Source organism: Ruditapes philippinarum, unplaced genomic scaffold (assembly GCF_026571515.1).
Source record: "Ruditapes philippinarum isolate M1 unplaced genomic scaffold, ASM2657151v2 ctg96_1_1_1_1, whole genome shotgun sequence".
Taxonomy (NCBI): domain Eukaryota; kingdom Metazoa; phylum Mollusca; class Bivalvia; order Venerida; family Veneridae; genus Ruditapes; species Ruditapes philippinarum.
The window spans coordinates 211,005-235,449 of record NW_026861771.1 but is presented as its reverse complement, the minus strand read 5'-3'; positions in this window follow the sequence as shown (position 1 = coordinate 235,449).

The following is a 24,445-nucleotide window of genomic DNA, read 5'->3' as shown; positions in this document are numbered from 1 at the left end:
CACATAAAACGACGAGTATTTTTTTGCCATCTTTCAAAGTTTGGCTGTAGCATCAAAAACAAGGTTATTAATGCGTGTGATACCATATGTACACTTTTCGATAGAGGCAGGATAATTCATTTAATCAACTTTGTTTATAATATCAAAATTTAGCAAAATATTGCCAAGTTATACTCCCTAAGGCTTGGTGAAACTGTCATCCCAAATAATATCACTTATCGTATAAATTGCCGTAGAAATTTCTGATAGTGACATGAATTATCTTAAGCTCAAGTGACCTTTCATAAACACACAAACCGCCAATTTTCATCTTAAGGTATAATTTAGAATGTTTAAGATAACATTGTTATAGAATTATTTGCCCCAAAGAAACTAAGAAAGAATTTGTATTCCAGAAAGGACAACACTTATTCTGATTCGATTAGCCGGCGTTTATTGGTAGTTTTGAGTATTTCGCCTCGAGAGTACCGTTGGCACTTAATTTCACATTGTGGTTCCAGTCTAGCCAACTGTATGAGATAATCGAAGTGTTAAAAAGCATTGATGTCTTTTGTCAGCTTTTAAATTTTATTCACCATTATTACATGAACAATGAGAAAGAAATCTGGAGGTAAACTTACTGTCAACAAAGCTATTACGAAGTAAACGTACTGTAAACAAAGACATGAAGTAAAGTTACTGTTAACAAAGCCATTATGAAGTAAACTAGACTTACTGTCAACAATTAAGGCCATTCTGAAGTAAATTTACCGTTCACAAACACAAAGCCGTTATGAAGTAACTTTACTGTTTACAAAGCCATTATGAAGTAAACTTACTGTTAACAAAACCATTATGAAGTAAACTTACTGTAAACAAAACTATTATAAAGTAAACTTACTGTTAACAAAACTATTATTATAATAAAGTAAACTTACTGTTAACAGTAAACTGATTGTTAACAAAGCCAGTATTAAGTAAACGATCAAAACAGAAAATGTCTATTCAAATGCATGTGTTAGTTAAGTTTTAAACCAAATGTGTTATGTAATTTAAACCAAATGTGTTATTAAACCAAATGTGTAATTAATTTCTTGTACGATAATTAGTTGTAAGACTATTTTATGTTCCTTTAGATATTTATTTGATTTTTTATGGGTGAACATTTCATAAGTGCATAGACAGAAGAATAAATATTTTAATTTTCGACATCTCTTGCAAAGTCCATAAAACACTTAATAAAAATTGATATTATCGTAAAACAAAAAAGTACATATGCAAGCTGTGTACGGTTTTATATGATTTGTAAATGATTTTTAAAGCTTTCTTTACACTGTTATATTTAGCTTCAGATTTTCGTTATCAAAGAGACGACATCAATATCAGATTAAAGTACACCATTTAGATCAGCAAATACTTTTGTTGTTTTCATTGTTAAGTATCATGTATTGTACACCTGTGTATATTCAATGATACAAAATTACCCTTTTCGTTTACAATTGTTTTGGCTGTAAAAACTTTTGATTGTACTATCTCCTATTGTGTGGCAATTTGTTACTGAACATTAAATATTACTGTTCTTTTATCAGCAGAACAATCAAAGCAAACATTAAAGTGTAAATTAGGTGTTTTTATGGTCATAAAAATGTATCACAATCAACCAGATGTCTTAACTTAATCTATGAGAAAAAATACACTTTTTTATATCCGATTTATTCGGTAATGTTGAGAATATATATAAATATATTATTGACTCAAGTATGACTATGTGTTTGGAATATACAATGAAACTTTAAACCGTTCAAACAATTTTGAAGCGATATTAATAGATAACAAATTCTAAATGATAGAAAGAAACAACAATAACAACAACAACGACAACAGCAGCAGCAACAACAACAACAACAACAGAATTATTTTTAATACATGCTAGATCCTCATAAACAGCAGCAAGAAGTTTGTTCAACCAATTATGTGTTCTTTCCAAAGACGAGAGTATACTGTTAAGCCAAATGTATTTCTTTGACTAAATGACATACTGTCTTGGTCATCATTAAATCTGAGAGTTATTTAGTTAAATCTCAATAAATGTCTTAGTGAAACATTTAATTATTACGATTCACAAATAAAAGAATCTGAATATTTGCTCCTCAGGTGTTTCTCTAAATTATGACCAATTGATCCTAATAACATTTAGTCTAATTATTATAAAGTGAAGTAGATATGGATGTTATAAAGACAAAAATGCCTATAGGAAATGGTAAGAAAACTTATCCCATGGCAAAAACTCCCATTTGAAAATTAAGATAAATTATTATACTTATACAATACTACATGCTTATAAACCTTATTGATTGTAGTAGAAAGTCGATGATTTCTCATTGAATATATTCAAATTAATCAAATGTAATTACAGTAAAATGATTTATATACATATGGTACACGGTATAAAATAATGATTTTGTTTGATTAAAAGAAATCAAAATGATTTTATTACCGTTGACAGTTGATAGAGCATTTCTTTCAATTTCAATTCTAAAAGAAACACCCTTTTTAAATGTATTTTTAATTTCAATTAATAAATGAGTTCTCTTTTAAAAGGACTTTGTGCTTATACATTATTATGTTGTTTTTTGCTTTTTGCACCTAGTTTGTAAAAAGGGTATTAAAGATGATTGATAATATCCAAAAATAATTCTTTTTATGTAACTGATTATATTACATCAATTTGGGACAATTCTTTGACATCGGCGAAGATAAAGGAGCATTGTATAATGAGCACTGGACGCCCCTTTTTCTATCTCAAATTGTCCATTTATCATGCAATTTGAAAGCAATTGTTTAAAATACGATTATATGAAAGTGACTTATATTTCTATTATAGTTCCTGCATATAATTGTATATCTTATTATCAAACAAATTTCACTGTCTCGACATATGCTTAATAAATGGTAATTGATGTGGTAATTATTTATTGAAATTTTTTTTGCATCATAAATTATCATCTACAAGACATTAATTTCCGCAGACGACAATGTAGTATAAAACTCATTATGTATATGCAATGAGCGGACGAATGTATACAATTCAGCTTAGATCAACAAAAAGCAAGAAGGAAAATAAATAAGTTAGTAAATAATGTACAGGTAGGAGATAAACCAATTTGTTAGTTGTTTCCTGTCCGCCGTTTTAATCATAAAATGTGTATGCTTTCAGGTTCCTGTTCAAAAAAAAGGATCACAAATATAGATAAATATTTATATGTTTTCCCTTCTCTTGAAATTTACTGTAAGTTTATCTGAACATCTAAGATACAGTAATTGCTGAAGTTAGTTTATATGTAATTAATGATTTTATCGTTGGTAGTTAATGTGTGGTGTTTTTAAATATAATTCACGGGTAATATTATTTTTTGTGCATCATAATAATTATGTATAGAGAATATGTGACCTTTTATCAATAAACTGGTCACGGTTTTAACAGAAGGGTTAGTTAAGTGTTTCTTGATGGTGTACCATTTTTTGTTTGGTAATGTTTAATAGCTCTAGCCTAATTGAAGATCGCACCTTGCACTGACGTCACTTATTTAGTTAAACAGTGAAACTTCCAAATAGGTCATTAAAGTATAGCTTCAATTAAAAAATGTAAGAATAAAAAGCGAGACTACTAATTGCAAGCTATGATGATATCTTAGCGGAATAAAATAGTCATATCTGATCGAACACAACTCTAATGATATCGCAATACAAATCGTTAAATTGTGCAAAGCACAAAAGCGTGAAGAATACACCCATCAAATAAATCATTAATAATAAATTTCAGACTGGCGTATTGTCAACTTCTTTTCAAGTTCGAACAAATAGTAATGATATAACTATTATTATTACACAATACTCTTCAATTATATAATATTTGTTTGTGAATTTGCGTTCAAGACTATCTCAATCAATCGGGGACCAAAGTTCAAATCCTGTCAACTACAATTTCTTAAAACATCACATCACACCGTGTTCTAATAAAAATGGAGATATGGGCGACTTATAAAAAGACTTCTCTATTGCTATTGATGTGTTTAAAAGGCACCCTCATATCTTAAAATTAATAAAATGCTTTTTAATGGTTTGAAAAGAGATGTATAGTGCTATATAAATGTTTAGTTTGTATACTGAATTGAAGCCTGACACTAAATTGGGGACCCTTGTATCTTTTCTTTTCATCTTGATCTCCTAAAAGCTGGCGTATATTTACCCCATTGTGCGTATGTATTCATCTTTCAAAAGTTATTAAAATTTGTATTTGTCAAAGTCATTTATAACATCAGCAGGAGTTTGTCGTTTAATAAGATGTATAGAATAGAGTACGGAAAGGCAGATATAATGAATACAATGTAGGCAAAGGAGCCAAAATAACCGCAAAGATGTTTTTATCAATGTGTTAAGGGAAGGGGTTGAATCGGTTCAGGCGGAAAGTGATTTGCCCGACACTTGACACTTGTTAAAGAAAGTAATTACTGATAACTTGTTTTTGGTGTATTCTAAATATTAGACATTAATTGCTTTCGGCTTCTGTTATTGTTTTCTCTACTTGTACGACTGATAAGAATTTAGGAAGGTTTTCTATTCTCAAGACTGACGTTATCAATGTGTTAAAGTTTTGTGAATTTTTCAAACAATACTTTATTGTCGCTGAATGTTGGAAAACGTCTATCAATTATTGCGTAATATGTCTCTAACTTAGAAATAAGGACTTGTTTTTTTGACAAATTATGAACTTATGACGAGGTATGAAAACGACCACCTGAGACAATTATGGGAACATTTTGTACTTATTATCTTGTAGGTGGGCTTTTGACTTTTTTCACTTATTTATTATACTATTTTATAAAAGGGATATAATATAGAAAAACGCCTATTGCCTTATTATTTTTTCTGGTACCAATTTAGCATTGCAAAAATAAGACAAATAATTAAGATGGGTCAGAATAATTTCATGATTTTTCAATACATTCTGTTGATTAATTCATATATTTCGTACAATTCATAGTACAACACTTAATTAACACGTCATCAAATGGAATATTAAAACACACGTTTTCTATAAAAATCGCAGGCGATTATACACGAGAGGACTATTGTCCTGAAGAATGTAAGTAAAATTATCAGATCGTTTGTCCACTCATTCTAGAAGTTCTAGAAATAACTATCACTGAGTTTGCCCGAACGGAACCCAGTTTACAGTTCATCCAAAATACTACATTAAGTAATTTCGATTCGAATACTTAAACCATTGTCTTTTGAGAGTCTGGTGAAGAGGCAAACGCATGCTGCAACGATATAATTAAGCTGATACTGACTTTATACATGTAATGCTTTGGCATTATCGTGTCAATTGCAACTCATAATCAAAGCACTGAATGTACTGATGGGGAGGCTATGACAGAATGTTTCAGACTTATAGTTTCTTTTCTTTTTGCTTAAAATGTGCTGTTATTTCAATTATTACCAAAATAAGAAGATATACACATTGTGTCATTTATCCTTACTGTTGTGTTCAACCATTCATATGTATGGTTAATATGGTTGACTATTCTTTTTGTTAATATTCCAGAACATTTCATTGAGGTCTACATTCGGACTGCTAATCCTGCAAATTTTGAAAAACCTAAACTGTCAATAATAAATGACATACCAGAAAGTATGACGACTGTTCATTAAAAGATAACAATGACTGTTCCTTATCAAAATATTATAGGACTGTTCATCATAAATACTTTATGTCATTTTATTATCATTGAATGATAATAACAACTGCAAGTTATGCAACATTTTTATTGAACATAAAAATTATACATATTTACATGTACCATAATTGAGATCAATAAGATACTGTCTTGTGATGAGTATTAATATTCATGCTCTACGGACAGAAAGTTGTCTTCTCCCGAAGCAAATCTCGAATAAAATCACGTTTCAGAAAATTATTCCCATTTCATTACTCGTCGCTGACTTTGACGGCTTCGGATATTTATTAAAACTAAATATTTCTTGAAAAAATACATATCTGTAAAGCTTATTCAAAATTAAATCAACCTAAGTGAAAATTGATCAGGAAGTTATATCTTCTTTTTTTACCGCCAACACTCAACCAACTTATGGTAGTTAATAGATAGATTCTACATGTATTTTTAAACCTCACTAGCTTGAAATATAACTGCGGAAAATCTATTGTTAACAGGATGTGCGGTTATTACATAGGGTTTTCCCTGTCGACCATTTCCCGCAAATAGATGAGAACATCGAAGCGTCAGTGCTATGGATGGTGTTATAAATAGCGTGTTTTGGAAGTTTTTGTTGAAACTTCTCCAAATCCCTCCAGAGGCGTGCACGTCGCGGAGAAGGCACACGGCAGGTCAAGGTCAAGTCATCTCAAGTACCAGAGGTGATTGGTTGACCTGTCGTGACTTACTCTGAAGGTTTGGCGCTAATGAATGCCGTTTTTGTTGTCGTCAGTAAGGAAGTTGATGCCTTGACAGTATTGTCGTCTCCTTTACCACCAACGAACGGAGAATGGGCTACCAGGAAGATTCGGCTTGAAAAAGACGTCCCCGATGCTATAATCTCGGACATATGGTTATTCCGGCCCCGAGTATAAATAAACTTAAAACACACACACTTTTGTTGAAAACAAAACAAAAAAACAACAACACATTTTCTGTAGTATTTTTTCAAGTGTTGTAAAATGAATACGAAATTCCTATTATGCCGCCGATTATTTTTAGAACACAAACATATAAGTTTTTTTTATTTGATTTATTCAAATAAACATTAATCACTTCAGCGCGCGCAAATATCGTTTTCAAATTAAAGTTTCGTAAGATATGTTGATGAATTCCCGATGCTCGACTGTAAGTCATTCGTAAAAAAAATATTAAGGACTATAAAAATGGTTTATATCAACAAAAGAACATGCATGATATTGAGACTACGGTGTTGCAACGTTCTAGTTAATGACCCGTCATAAACAGTTGGTCGCTGCGTAGTAATTGGAAAATTGTTATCAAAAATAATAAAGAATATTTGCCACCTAATTAAAGCATTTACTTATAAATTTTCATTTATGCTTTTTGTTAAAAAATTATTGATAAAGTTATTATGTAGAAGGGTTTTCATACCAGAACTATTTATTACAGACGTACGTATGCCTAAACCTGATTACCGCGGCAGTATGACGTCACGGAGTAGTGATTTTGAAAAAATAACAAACAAAAATCAAGAGTTTTTCAGAGAATTATTATCTTTACAAATTGCAAATATGAAATTAAAGAATGAAAATATTTTCATATTGTAAATGTCTGTGATGAGTGATGAGTCAGCTTAGAAACAATCAAGGTACTATTTTTTTGACCTGATTACCGCGGCAGTAAGATTTGACGGACGGTTATTAACATTGGGGAGGCATAGCCTCCCCAAAAACGTGGAGATGGGTGAAGTGACCACGCGACTTTTCACCAAGACAATATCAACCGATGATAATGTACCACAATTTTAAACAAAGTGAATGATAATTGCATAATTATTGATACCTTTTTGATTTTGCAACAAAAGATAACATCACAATAATCAATGTATTTCCAAATGATGAAAGCTCAGTAATTGAGATAATCTTCGAATCCATCTCAGTCGTCCAGAGCTCTCACTGAGTTTCAAAATCTTGTGTGAGCTAAAAAATATAATATAAATCAAAATAACACAAATGCCATGTGTTTGAATTCTCTCGTAACTATATCTTTGCATCTCGGAAGTACATTTGCACATGTTTTATAAATATTAAATCATACTTAACGGAAAGGAATCTCTTCATTAAGCCATTGATAAAATCAGAATGCGAATGGTACACGTCATTGGAGCCCTTTCAGCAAATAATCGGGGTTAATATCATCAAGAATACTCCCTTCGTGGCCTGTTGTCATCTTTTTTAACAACATACAAGAGCTTTGGTAGTCAGGGGGAGTGGAAATAGGTAAAAAGCAATGGCAAGAGCGGCAGACAATCACCCGCATAGTACAAAAAAGTGCCCTGGAGCATTGTTACAACATCAAGAGAATCAGGAAAGATATTGAAGAAGATATATCTAATACCGGTGGGTCAGGTACTAATTGGTTAAGCAGACATTCTGCTAATTTGTACCGAAATTTAGGAAACATGATATTCAGGTATTGAAGAACTTTATCACGTTTACGCAATAAACTTTTTAAATGTAAGATAATGTATTATTGTAGAACAAAACAGGTATGATATACCTAATTGTGCGCAAAAGACCACCTAGTTTACATAATTCCCATCAGTTTTAAGACAACGGAAGAGAAAGGAAAAGGGAATTCAAGTACCAAAAGCAATGTTAAAGTTCATTCGGTAACAATTGAAACATCTAAGACAAGGTTATCCTGCTCCTAAGGCATTTTGAAGTAGTAAATAATCTATACATTTGTCCATCCCTACTTCTATGAGGATGAGTCAACCTTTTTTGCTTTTTTTCTTTATGTAATTAACAAAGATCATCATATAATTGATGTTTGATTATTTGATTTGAAAGCGGTCAAAACGCCATGGCATTAATTTGCACAGAAATGTGTTTTTCTTGACCTATGAAGGTAAATATTTAAATGATATTTTTGAATGCCGTATAAAATACGAATAACATAAGAAAACCTTGTAGCAAATACTAATAAGAAATAAAATTATTCCATATTAACGACCGCAAAAGTGAAAATGTAACTTAAATTAAAATATAAGGATGCTGTATGCCCTTTCTTGCATCAACAATTAAATAACATACCTCTAGAAAAGCAAATGTATCGAAATAATTCTGTTAACATAATTTGACATTAATTTTCGGCTCATGAAAAGCAACAGAAACTTAATTTTGTTACTTTTCTTTCATACTGCTTCTGAAAAAAGGGCACGTTAATCATGATTACAGATTTTATAAAGAAAATATCAAACCTTCAGTTTCTTATTTTGTTTTCACTTCACCGTGAATATAAAATGTAATATGGAAATGTTCAAGTAATCTAAAGTTCTTGCGAGTTTAATGAAAACCACTTTTATCCCAGGTTGCCCTCTGATCCCCTCCTTAGAAGCTGTTGACGCTATAATATATTTTGCACTTGTTTCCACAACTAATGTTTGTTTTTCCGCGGCGAGATAATCTATTAAGCATGCGCAGTTTTCTAAGTATTTTTCAACGTATCAACGGAAATTTGAGTTTTTACTATAATATCAGCGTAATTCTCTCTTTTGAATAGCTTTTAATGTAGCGTAAGCTAGTGCCAAGTTATTTATGATAGCATTATACGAGCATGTCATTATGAAAACATATCTTTAGATGTTTGAAAGTTTGTATACCATTTCGTGAAATGATATACATCTATTAGTGATGGAAAATGTTATGGTTTAATTTTATTTGTTTCAATTTTTGTATCATTTTTGACCGATTTTTTAATTTGTGCTCTGACTCTATTTAAACGTGGCTGAAAAAAAAATTTTGAAATGAAATTTCAGAAACTAAATTTAGAATAGCCTTATGCAGACTAAAATTTATTATCAACAACGTCATCTAAAGAATTAATTGCTTGAAGCAAGTATGTTTATTTTGAATTTTGTAATGGAAACAGAATTTAATTATATCCTTTTTTGCATCCTGTGCTAACCTTGTTTTGTATTTAGACTTGGATTTGTATTACTGTTTACATTATTTCATGTATACTGCAAAGCTATAATGTTGTAAAATTTATGCAAATCAAATGTTGTGGTATCATTTTGGACAGATGTTTTTATTTGCAACATTTCAACATTCAGTTACTCTTTATAAAACAGAATTCTTGACCGTGCTTGTCCATTGATATTTTTTTCCTAGGATCTCATTTACAAAAAGGCGAGACTAAATTAAGAACGAGGTTTGGCTGCGAGCTGTTTACTATGGTAATTGTATGTACATAAATGGTACAAAAACTTTGTCTTCATAAGAGGATACTTTCAAACAAAGATCTCTCAAAGATCATTCTGTTCTTAACAAAACATCTCTTCAACGGCGGGATGTATCGTTGAATTAATCTTTTGTTATGCTTCTTAATTTGAAATTCACACTACAATTGTTAAAATTTTCATCTTTTTTATGTTAAGAAAATTAAATGTAAATAGAAGTCTCGAATTCTATCAAAAGACCTATTCTCATTTAATCATTTTGGCGCAGTTCAATTACCTTACAATAAGTGAAAACTAATCTTCTATTCACCTATCCCAAAAAGGTTTTTCAGATTAAATTAGATCGTAACATCTTGTTCCTTATATGTTAAGTAGCCAAATAATTCCTTTCATGTTTTGAAACTTTTAACAATAAACCGAATACTTTGTAAATTAGATGGGCCCTTGAAATTTATCAAGATCACCTCTCTCTTTAGCTACAAGCTATTATTAAATCCTAACCCCTTGACACCATTCATATGATTGCATTCTGTAAAGATGCTAGAGTCGTCCTCTATTGCTCGCCGGTTGAATACATTTGAATAGCCCCATTCTTCAACATTATTTGTGCTTTAGAAATACCGAGCTATCGGTTTCATACTGTTGTCGACCCTATTGTGTAAGTTGAGAAGCGTGAAAAAGATAAATTTGCCATTATCAAAACATTACATTTTGAAAAAAGGAAAATGATTGTACCTTTTTTTGTATTCTATCTACCTCATCTTATTTTTCATCGAGGAAATTTATGAAATTTTGGTGGATACAGAGAACATGAACGTCGTTTATCAAAAATACCTTTTTTTCTTTCATTCATATGTTTTGAGGCTGGTTGATTTACTGAAACTTGGATGTAAGGCGCCACTTTCTTTAGTTCAAGAAAAGAAAAGAAAGGGACTATGAAAACTAAGAAAAAAGGTTTTACCTGACAAATAAATATTTTACGTATCTATATTACAATCTATTGTATATAAATTCTTTAGTCAATCTTATGAAACCGATATCAAGTCACAACAATAATATAACACTATCAGTTTTCACACTTATATCCAACACTTTTATATTTTTGTTTTTCTACATTAGAATGGCTAATAGACATGATTGTATATCCTTAAAAAATATTATTTCAGAAGTATATAGATAATACCAATGAAGTTACCATTACTTTTCATTGCTATTTAATTCCGATGTTTTCATTATGGTTCTTTGACAGTGCTTTGACATTTGTACATAGTGGTATATTATATTAAATACATGTAGAAATAAACGGAATCCCTAAAGAACGACTAAAACTGCAATATCATGTTTTCAAATGTTGGAGGTTTGGTTTCATTGAGCCTGTTTATGTACGGTAATGGTAAATGCAAACAACCATCCACGCTCCCTAGCACCGACTTAGCAGTATACCACATTAACGCATGTAATGTGAAACCTAAAAAATCTGCAGAATATTTTTAGGGCGATGAACAAAATGTTAACAACACTTAAATCTTTACTTTCTTCACATTCATTTGCTTTTTTTATCAAAACTGTGGAGGTCAATCAAACTATGTTAAGCGTTTGCATATTATGTATTCTATTTACTAAGATGATGTGTTTTAGATGTTTTTGGTCCCTTGATACAGGGGTTTTGCAAATGTAAACATCTCTCGACTTAAACTGTGATGTGATTGTACGTTTAAACATTCATGCATATAATACTTTTGACATTGTATTTGTTGAAGCAATGCCATATTGTTTTCTGTCGAAGGTTTCTTTTTACATGTGTATGTTATAATTCAATTATTTTCTAGGTACCTATGCAGCCTTAGAAACATTTTCCATTTAAACAAAATTTAAGTTTGCTATCACCTATATATACTTTTATATTACGTTAATGTTTTGTAACGTGCTCACGTTTAATTCTATTGAAAACACTTTTCTACTTGCATGGTTTAAACGACATCAATTTGTATTTGTCTGAAACGTATCATATCATATGATAATAATATCGTCTATTTTTCTTACACCATGGTTCTCAAACTTTATGTATTTATCAAGTTACCTTAAATTTACCTAAGATAATTTTGTCTTACATTTTTCATTTAAGTATATTTTTATTTACTCGTGTGCCATATAACATGAGGCCTTATAATTGCATTTTGCTATTATATATGACATTTTGTTAACTAAGAAACCATATGATAATGCCATTAACAATCATAGTCCCGCATGTCGATCATTCAAATTTTATAAAACTTTGTTGATTTTATAAAGTTTATCTGTATGTATCTGATAGGGCATGTAGAAGGACACATCAGGTATAATTTTACGGGGTATATAGACGACCAGTTGACCATTTCATATAAAAAGATTTTATTTGGACATTAGGATATCTTTTTTTCTAACACTTATTCCTACTTTGGTAGTTTAAAGAATAAAAAATGGTTTCATTTATCTGCTTTTAAAATGAATTAATCATTAACATCTATAAAATCTTTTTATTCGTAACATCATTATCAATTTATAGTGTATACATATTTTACATAAATTATAAAGCGATACTAACCTTATTTTAAATATTCTTTCAATGTCATATATTTTCAATTAGTTTTACGTAAACAATTACCGGTGGACAGACTTGATAAAATATTCTGCATGCCTTTTATGTTTATTTATCATTTGACAGTTTTGTATAATTTTTGAATTGCGAACTAAAAGTAGTTAAAGAAAGACTTTAAACGGTAAACCAGCAAAGTAGGTTTAAAATGATTTCCGACACAACCATGTCAGCGGCACCTGATACCGGCTTCTGCTTAATTAGAAAATATGTAGATGTAGAATATTAGCTAATATCTGAAATTTATGATCAGGAATCAATAAACGAAACTGTAATAATGAAAGCAACAGTAATTATAAACATAGGGAATTAAAATGCAATATTGCACATCATAGTTTAAATAGGCATAATTGATTACATTTCATGTTTTGAAAAAAAAAACAACATTGTGATTGATCTCTTTCATTGACTTAATTGCGCTTTAATTTGAAACAGTGAATTTTTGTCGTATATATTTGATGACTTCTTTGACATCATTCACATTGGACAATATACAATTTCGAACTGACAGTGTTGTAATGAATACATTTATGTACCTTTTCATTGAAGAGTACAATATAACGAATGTTAAACTACAATTGTATCGCTATCGTCAGGTATATTTTATTAATCATATAACAAAACACCGGGTGACAATTTATCGTCATCCACCGCCATCCGCCTTTATAATAATGTCAGTGAACATATTTTATTGTATTAATAATATGTCGCCCTTTGACGATAAGGTAATAACAATTTATCAACCGATAGAACTTACGCATGCTCTAGAACAGAGCTATGCAATCTTTGCTTTGTTGAAAGGTTGAATAAAAGCAAAAAAGGAATGCTCATAAAATGTTCAAGACTTCACAATGTCAAACGAATAAAAGAAGATTCACTTGTATTCATAAACTATGTCTGGTTGATGTATATCAGAAAAGAATTTTAATTATTTATATAACATGTGTATAATAATAATGATAACATTGAAACGGCATTGCTTTTCTGATATTTCATAACGAATGGAATAGTTTGTTATAGTATTATATGACTTTGAATTGATTCATTTCTGTTGTTACAACAGAAAACCACGTACATATATACAATTATGTGATGTGACCTTAGACTTTGTAACTTTTGTCATGATAGTTTAACGTCGTTATGTTGAAGATTGATATACAAACATGAAACATTTACTTCTGCTTTTTCATCATGTATCAGATCTTAAAATAATTCGTTCAATTGATTGGGGTAACAGCATTTACCTCTTATAACATTAACTATCTTAAATGAACTTGTCAATCTTTCTATCAAGACAACACCATGCATCATGTTTTAAGGGAAAATTTCAAAATTTGTACTCACTAAAAAGCGAACAGTACAGACCTGTTGATCTTGGTTTGCCCTGGTGCACCGGTGTAGAAAGTTCCAACATGTCAAGTGCTAATGTAAGAATATAAAAATTATTCCCTGTATATAATTTCAACATTGTAATATTTTCAGACTCGATAGAATCGAATAATTTAAGTTTCATTATATTTATATTGATTGAATGCTGCTTAAAGAATTAATTATTCGCAAAATTGTTTCGTTGCCATTATGCACGGACTTTATAAACTGAGTATCAATTCTTCACTGAATGGTTCCGTTGCTGTTATGGACATGCTTGATGAAACTGGTTATTAATTGTTTGAAATATGTTTTTTTTGTTGATGCGGTCTAGGTTTCATTTTGGATTTTATTTCAAGCTTTCATTTTCGAGACCAAATGCATCACCCTTTGAGCACCAACATATAAATAGATGCGCGGGCTTCTTTGTAGGGCTGCCGACCATTTTCTCCAGCCATCTTAGGAACTTAAACACAAGAACGTTGTTCAACATTGCATCAACTAGTGATGAGGACCAAGTTTTTTATAATTATATTACTAAAAACGTCAAGGAGGGAAAAATATTTGAATAGCAGTAGTAAATTAATTAAATGTCTTTTAGTTCATATGTCATTGAAACATACTAAACTATTTTAACATGGCAAGATTTCAAATATGTTTGAAACAATGATGTGCCATGACAAAACCAATGAAGCAATGCAAAGTGAATGAGATTGACAGTACAGATTCATATAAACCAAACTTCTTATTGACTTCTTAAATAAAACACAAAATGGTATAACTGGGATCAAGCCCTTATTCCTATGTATATATTAAAGTTTGACTGTACATTAATACAAGTGTTGGATACATTGTCTCTTGCGGACATTTATCATCCAGTGATTCGTATAGAGAACATGTTGACAATCTCATATGGAGAAAAAACGTTTGATGGAACAAGTTGTGAAAAGAAGGAACGTGCATTATATGGAAGTTCTATATGGAAACATAGATTATCTGCCTGTAATTATGATTAATCTCGCTTCAAGTGTCCAAATAATCCAGTAACAATAATAAGGTCTTTAAATATTTATGGATATTTATCCTTTTGAAAATGATACTTTCATTTCATACAAGAAGCGCATGCCGAGAGAGTACGAGACTGGAACTGAATTAAAAATACATTGTCACTCATGTTACATATACGAAGCACGAAAACTCCATGCTCGTAAATAAACACGACTGCCACTTAAAAACGTCTATTTGTTCACTAATGTAATTCTACCTATTAATTTTATTTGCACCTATTGCCTCTTTAACAATGGATTTTCGCATCAATAAATCGCTCACGCTACCCTTTCAAAATACAACACCATTAAAACCCAAACCGATGTTTGTTTGGTGCATCAATGCCTCATTGTTAGACGGGTAATTAACACCATTCAGCATTGTTACCCAATTGTTTGCTAACAATGAAAATGAAACACAGATTTTGTTTATCAGGAAATCGGATCCATAATTTGAATACAATGTAACCAAATACGGTATTTTTACTGCGACTTGAGAGGCAAGTGGCAAGTTTGCCTTTGTGTTTACGATAATGAAAAAGGTTAGGGATGAAACCCATCCTAGCATGTTTGATGACCCAAGACGGACTCTGAATGACACTTATAATGATGTTATTTCAAAAAAGTGGTTACCTTAGCACTTTTGTCATGAAACCGGATTCCACACAAACGCACGTGAAACTTCTGGATGATGGAGGCAATATCAAAAGCTCACAAAAGCTTTTGTTTTATTACTTTCTGATATAAAAATATTAAACGTCTGTTGCTTTAAACGGCAGCTGCAAATAGAGTGTTGTATTTTTTATAATCATTAAACTCCTCTTAACATCCAATGTTGACGGATATAATTGTTACAGAAAATGTGGCAATTTATGTAAAATACATTAAAAGCCAGATTATTGCGGGAAAGTTCAACATGCAGATATATTCATGAATATAAAGTTTGGATACATATTACAATTTGTTAAAGCAAGTGATATCCTTTATCACTGTAAGTCAAGACACTTCACCACCATTTTTCATAAGTGTTCCAATTTTTAAATATACTTACATCTGATTGTTAGCAAAGAAAAAATATATTGTGTAACCAAATAGGGAAAACATGAATGTATATGTCTTCTATTTTGAAAATTGCAATTGTTTCTTATTTTCGTGTATATCACGTAAAACCTGTCAATATCTTCAAATAAAAAATACAAAAATGTAGTAATTCAGAATGTATCATTCATTTCTTTAGAGATCATGTCTAATATTAAAAAGTGTGCAAAGCATATTTTAAGATTCTACTACTGACAAAATAAGTTGAAATATATATACTTTTTTCTACTTGATTACTTAACCATTTGTTTTCTCTGCCTGTGGGGTTTCGCTATTCATCTTTTTCATATACTAATTGTTTTCCATTTTGCTTATATTTCCCAGTTTTCTTTGCGAATAATTGAATGGTAAATAATTACACGCTTCGGTGAATTTCAATGGAATAGTACTGAGATCATCCAAAATGAGATGCTTGTGACCGTGTTCCACGTGCTTCAAAGTTAAGCATATTATTTTCCAATAAAAACAAAATGCAGGAAAAGCTCTGGCGATTCCATTTCTTTTGAATAAGTTTATAAAATATCACACAGAGATGTAAGAGGTGTTGGTGTATAAATTTCACAAGTTCTATCGATACAAATTTTATGATATCAGTGCACTTTATGTTAAAGCTGTTAGTTGTATACTCCCTTCTTTTTTTAATGTAGAGGAGGATAATAATGAAGTTGATAACTTTGTGTGCGCGTATGTCATGATTTACTCGGCTGAACTTTTATTGCGAAAAGTGTGTTACTGTATTCTTTCTCCAATGACAAAAATTCTTCTTCATCAAAGTTAGCTTTAAATGTTCAACAAAAAGTAGTATGTTATAATCAAAATGCCAGAAATTAAAAACAACTTAGGGTCATGTAAAACAGCAAAATTGGCTTCACGAACTAGGCTTCGAAGAACAATCTTTTAAACGCATAGCCTCGCATGTTTTATTTGCTTTACTAGCTTCCATTTCTAACAGAATAATATTTAACCGTTACAAGAAGGTAGTTGTTTTGTGAACACTTTTTTTTAAAAATATGTACATGTATGCCTCCGAATACATTTAGATAGGCATTTTAAGTAGTGTTGTATACGTTAAACTTTACGGCAACGGTAACAAAAGGTATTATGTAAATTACCGTTAACAACGTTTATTTACGTCATATGAAAGGTACTGTTACACTTTACGTCTAAAACGTAGATTAAACATAGGAGAACGTGTCATATTCGTTATTACGCTAGTGTCTTTACAATTTCGTTAATTAAAAGTTCTTTTCATTTAATTATTTCTGTCAGTGCAGGTCTTTCTTTCAAACATTAGATACTTCTATTAGGATGAATAGACATTAAAGAAAACAGCAATACAACATTCATTATGGGCTCAATGAAACATTTCACACCTGATAACCTTCGCAAAATGTTACATTACAAGTATGTGCACGGAATTTTCCTGATAAAAGGGTTGAAAACGTACACTTTTGCTTGGCTGAGTACGGAATAATAACGTTTCACACAGTTATTAAATAAGTTTTCCACATGGCTTATCATATTATATGCAGAAACAGCGCTTTAGAAAGTGTATATATTCCGCCTTTTAACTCTGCGTTTATGACACGTTTTCCAAATTAGATTGATGCTGCGTCTTGTACACAACAAAAGGGAGCTTAAAACCTGATTTTAGCGTTCCAGTGCGCTGTATGATTTCTATACAGAATTCATTCTATCCAATATAAAGAATGATACAATTGGAATGAATACGCTATTTTGAGAACAAGCCGAGTGTAAAAGGCTTTTTATATTGGCATGTCTGATAGCTTTTGATCTGTATTCAGTCTCAGATGACGGCTCTATAGAACTGAATGATTTTCAATTTTCCGTGGACAATTCAGAAATCACTCTATGTTGATTTCATTACGACGCACAACAATGCTCCTAGAATGGCTGCCGATCTTTGTTGAATGCCGTCTATTTGTCTTGCTGATCTTATTATGTCAGACACAATACCGGCTCTTTCATAAAACGTCGTCTTGATTTTAGCTACTCAGTTAGTATCTCATTGTGTGATATTGTTGTCAGGGAAAAATTGTTTCTTCCGTACCGTGGTGAGATTATTATACCAACCTGAAGCTCAATGCTTGTAAAAGCAGCTTCAATTATTGTGTTTTTTAATGAACTTAGTTTTGAATTCTGTTTCTCATTCTGCAATATTAAAACACGAAACCATTCTCGTCAATTTGAATAAAATATATTTTCTGCAAGCAGACTTTTGAAATTTAAATTGCATGTTAAGAATCAGACAACAAAAGTTAGTATAAAGTTGATTAGTACAAGTCGGGAGAAAGAAGCCAAGAAAAAAAAGATATTGTGTTTTTAAAGTATTTTTTTCTGTAATTACTTTACTAGTAGTAACCAAGCCTTTTCAACTTAATATATGAATGCTTTCCTCAAAAATTACTTTCTCATAGCAATTTTACAATGTGTCATCTAATCATTAAAAGCTGTATGCCTCCAGATGAGCCATCATATTTCAAGAAAATCAACCTTTAGAAAAAATTACTAAGATTTTAAGAAAAGTAAAAATATTCAGAATTAAAGAAATTATTTACATGTTTTGTACAATAAATAACTGAATTTGCAATATTTATCACCATATTTCTACTGCGTTTCTAATGCTAAATCTAATAAGGGCTATTTTTTGCATATTCTGACCTATTTTTGGTATTTTTCGTAGATTTTAAGTGCCGTTCGCAATGCATAAGTGACAATATATAACTTTTTAAAACATCTTATTTTTTATTAAAATTATTAAATCTGGAACTTGTTTGTGTCATCATGGTTTTTCTATTTGAATGACACTGGTGTCATGTGATAACCTCAAGGTAACATTAAAATATTAGCTTTTCATACATTTTTAGATTTAAGATTCACACAATAGTTCAGTTTTTCTCAGCCTTTCTCCCAGAACTTTGCCAGGATATTTAGCATATAGATTTTTTTACCCTTCAAGTCGATTTCAGTGTATTTCTCAGTATTTCTTATAAACCTGTGTTACCAATTTTGGTATTTCTTTATCAGTTTATACTATATGTTTCTCTCTTCTATTTTTTTTTATATTTTTGTCATTCCTAAAGAATTTTGAGCATTTACTTTTAATTTTAGAAAAAAAAATCTTCAAATTGTATCTTTTTCTCTTGAGGATTGACACGATATATTTTCACGTATGTACGAATCTTGTAAGAGCTATTTAATTTACAGATATATCTCCTTAATTGAAATACTTTTCTTCAATTTTAACTGTTTCTTTCTAAATGTGCCAAATGCTAATTATAGATTATATACTTGTATATTGAAGTTTATTTGTTTTATACCAAATGAAGTTTATTTCATTGAGGATATCACTCTTCAATCTATCTTTATCCGTATCACTTCCTGTCTGTTTCATATCAATAAATTTTGCTGTGTGTCGTTTTAAACCAAATATTGTTTCTTTAATCGTTTCTCTTGAGTTTAGGTAGAAGCAGTTTTACCGTTTCCCGTAACTTTCTTAACTTTAGAATGTTTCCTTCATCACGCCTTTCTTTAATTTAAGTTTAGAATATTTTTTTTCTTTAATTCAAACATTATTCCTTTAATGTAAAAGACTTTCTACATATTCTATTTTAGAAACTTTTCTACATATTTTATTTTAGGAACTTTTCTTCTTGAGTCCAGTCAATTAAAAGAATTTCAATTTAGGTGTAGGACCAATTCAATTCTTTCACTTTTCCAAGTACTTTAAAAATGGTCCTTTCTCTGTCGTTTATTTTTTTTCTAATTTAAGCTAAGTGATTTCTACAAAATCAGTTGATCCTCTTATGGTGTTTTATTCGTCATGGTTACGGTTCTAACACACTACTTAATGAATTCTTTTTATCAAAGCCCCGTAAAATAATAAGCTTATCCCTGTACTAAAAGGAATCTAAACTGGCTTGAAACATACAAAGAAAACCTGTTACCACATTCATAGGCGGGCATGAGAGGGGGTTTATTTTATGAATTATATCAATTAACAATGATGACATGACGTTAAGCTGCGTCAAATAGCGGCTCCTGTATGTGTGGGGTACGATTATGATACATGTTTGAAGATATTATATATTTTTGCCTATTGCTTTATTGTTCAAAAATATTTTTTTCAAATGGTAATATTTTGCCCATACTTTTAACATTTTATTTATTAAAGAAGAACTTAGGTATCTATCCGCACAATACTTGACGTACATATGGTCTATGAAATGATACGATTTTATTACATAGTTTGATGATTGTAAAACAAATAGAAAATATAAGAAAATGTGAAATTCCTTCACAGCAACGTTTTCCAATTTAGAAGAAATAAAGACAACATTCAATATAAAACGCGTCCATTCTGATATGGTTGAAATGAATTTTTTTTAAAACTTAAACAATTAGAATAAAGATAATGAAACTCGTAGACTTGATTTCATGAAATGTGTTCATAACAGACGTACTTGACATGATCTAACATCTCTTACACTCCCTAGCACCGGCTTTAACAGCATTTGAATTTCAACACGAGATATTGGAGTTAATCATCACAACGGTTCATCTGTAAATATTACACCACTGAGATGGAGCACTTCGAAAACTGTTGAATATCGTTTGAACATGGATAAAATAGCAATATTGAAAACCCACAAAGGTTTTTTTTTATTTTTTTATTTATTTTTTTGTAAACATTTTCAATTTTGCCGTTTTAGACTTTTAAGGGATTTTATATCTCTCTTTCTCTCTTACTTTACCGAGTTATTTATTGTGTGTGACAATTTTTATTGAAATAGGACAATCGCTTGTGTGCAGACCAAATAGTTTCTTGGTTTAAACGATATCTATTTTCATTAAATTGCATAACATAATGTATTATTCAAAGCACACACAAATATTTACAGAGAGGTTCAAAATTAAAACAAAACAACAATGTATACATGAATTAATAATTGTACTATCAGAATAGAGGAGAAAGCTAGAAACATGTCCTTACCCTTCAACATAACTAAAGTACATGGATAAATTAACTACAGCGAGGAAAAAACATACAGATATATAAACTTTACAATATTTAGATATTGACAACATGTTTCTTAAAAATGACATCTTAAGTAGTTTGCGAAAAAGGATTGTTACAAATTGACACCACTATCCACAGCTTGCTCATATTCCTGCATGGATTAAAGGTCCTTCGTAATCACCGATTCCTACACATTAAATTTGAAGATTAATATATTACTAGCCGGTGCTAGGGTGCATGAGAAGTTTTTCACTTTCTAATATCTTTCCAAAAAGTCTGCAATTTTCATGACTGTTGTCACTGCTTCCGAACGTTCTCCGTTTGTCAGTACATATACGTATGATAAATATGGAAAAAGGTCAGCAGCACTACAGAAATCACATCTCAAAAGTTTTATCATATATAAAAAAAAGTAAATACAATACCTTGTAACATTTCATGTTACGATATATGTGGTGGTCTCAACTAGATATGAGAAAAACAGTAGCGCAAAATATATCTTTACGCATCTAATATAGGTGCAAAAACCCCAACAACAAAAGGAAAAAGTAGAACAAAGCTAAGAACTGGATGTTGCAATTAAAATCCTGACACAAATGTTCTTTTTCAAGACGAACATGTAAACATTTGATATGACAGTACATGTGCTTTCTGCCATTAGTACATAATCGTTTGCTCAATTTTGAATTACACAAAAGTAAAATTGCACAAATGCATTGTCGGATGAAAATTCTTGAGCACCACATTACCAAGAGAAAATGGAAATATGTGTCGTCTGCTTTTTTTTATGACTATACAAATGTGCTGTGGTGATTAAAGCAATATACAGCACGTATTAAAAGAGAATATTTGGGGTGAAAATTCAAAATCCTAGTATACAGAATTCACGAGGGTTGGTCTAAAATCTGGGAAATCGATTATACAAGCTGTTGTTACGAACCGTCACCTCCCAGGCACAAACTTTTCTTTTCAGCACATGAGTTTGTTTAATGAGCTGCTACGACTTCTTTGAACGAGCACTATCGAGGTATATCCCGGCATGTTACTTTCAACAATTCCACTAATGTGTTTTTTTCATAAAACTCATAAATGATATTAACACAAAATAAACATCGGTTGAAACTATAGCGCACGTGTGGCTTGCACTCGTTCGATACGGGTGAGTGACAAAGGGGGAAATCAAGAAAAAATTTAGGCGGGAAAATAGTATACATGTATGCTATTATGGCAAGATTGATATTGGAAAAAAATAACTATGGTCAGAAACTTTTTATTCATAATAAAATTTATACTTAATACAAAGTTGATACAGAATTTTCATTCAGTTTAAATAATAATATTAATAATTGTTGTTAATCATAGATACATACATACATGTAGATAATTTTTAAAATGTCATTCTGAAAAGAATATCGTTTATATATTTGTGTTTTTTGTGTTTTTTATAGTGTCCTACTAGAAACGAGTTCATTAAGCGATAGTGCTCCTCAGCTATGTGTGTCTATTATTATCCGTATTGTACTGCATACTTTCTCCCTTTTATTTGTATGTTTACAAAATAAGATTATGTAAATGAATTTTTGAAACTTGAAAACAATATGATGTATTAATGACCTAAAGTGTTAATTTGTTAAATAAAACAGTGCAACTTAATTTTTGCAGTTTTCAATTACAAAAATTTTCTCGCATAAATTTAGAAAAAAATATGAATTACTTGTTCAAATTTAGGTGATATCTGCGATGACGTCACCTATATATACAGACAGGGGAGCATTTGTATATTTAAAGGGACTCCACTGTGTGTGTGTTTTTTTGTTTTTTGTTTTTTTGACATTACGGGACTGGATATAATTTTTCGATATTAATGTTCCATTTGAAGAAGGTCAAGACAAACAACTTGTGTGCTAAATTTTAGATCATTCACTAACTCCATTTTACTCGAATCGGACTAGAATCGGACTAGAAATAGCTCAAAAGTACGATTTTCAATTTAATTCTATTTTTTTTTTAATTATCTTTTGCATATCTTTCTGTTTTGAATGCCCCAGCTGGCCTTTGTAAGAAATTAAAATTTTATGTTTTTAGGCTTTTGAACCTCAGTGGAGTTCCTTTAAGTCTGACTTGGGTTTCTGTATCAAATTGATTTTAAAATCTATGTTACTGCTATTTACTTCAACTTACGATTGACGACGATAGAGTAAATGTATATATGAAAATTATCAATGCTTTTGTTGTTTTGTTTGAACTTATTTAATTAACAATTTCTTTGAATTTCTATCAATAAGAGTTTGAATTTATGTTGATTAAAAATGAAAAATAAATGAGCACAATTCTTCATATTTGTGCTCTGCAGTCTTTATTTAAATTATTGTAACAATTATTGCAATACATGTAATTAATAATGTATGATTTGTGTATAATTTGCAAGGTGTCTTTCAAAAGTCCTATAGTGTAAATACAAAGTGATTCAAAATGTCACAGTATTTTAAATTTACCATTATTTTATTGATTGATAACTATAGGTATTGCTTTCATTAATAGCTTGTATATATTCTGCTTATTTTGTTAAATTCCGAAACTTCGTAACTAAATTCGAATGTACACCGTCGAGAGTTTATTCTTCAACCAATAGAAAAGCTCATTTGATACTGTCTTAAGTTGCGAAATATTTCGATTTTTATTACCTTATGAAGAATGTTTAAATCTAAAGCAAACATACAATACTCATTAAAACAATGCGTTAATTGAAAATTACTGTGCAAATATATTAATGAGTTCAAAATAAAGTTCAGATTGTAGTTTAACATAAGAAGAACGTTAACACACCAACTCTTTTAAATGACACATTAACTATCAGGTTGCATACAATAGGTCCACTGATATCAATGATAACCGGTATGAAAAGGTTGCCAATTAAATTCAAGGTTTATCAGTTGTTTCATCATCATCATCATCATCATCATCATCATCATCGTCATCGTCATCGTCATCGTCATCGTCATCATCAGCATCATCATCATCATCATCATCATTAACATCATCGTCATCATCATAATCATCATCATCATCATCATCGCCATCGTCATCATCATCATCATCATCATCATCATCAACAACGTCATCGTCATCATCATCATCATCGTCGTCATCATCATCATCATATTATTACTATTATTATTATTATTATTATTATAGTTTATTATTTGGAGGTGCTTTGGTTACATTTATATCTATCGAAACAATAAGAGTGTTTTGTGATTTTCAAAGCTGACTAATACCTGCTTTGTATTATAA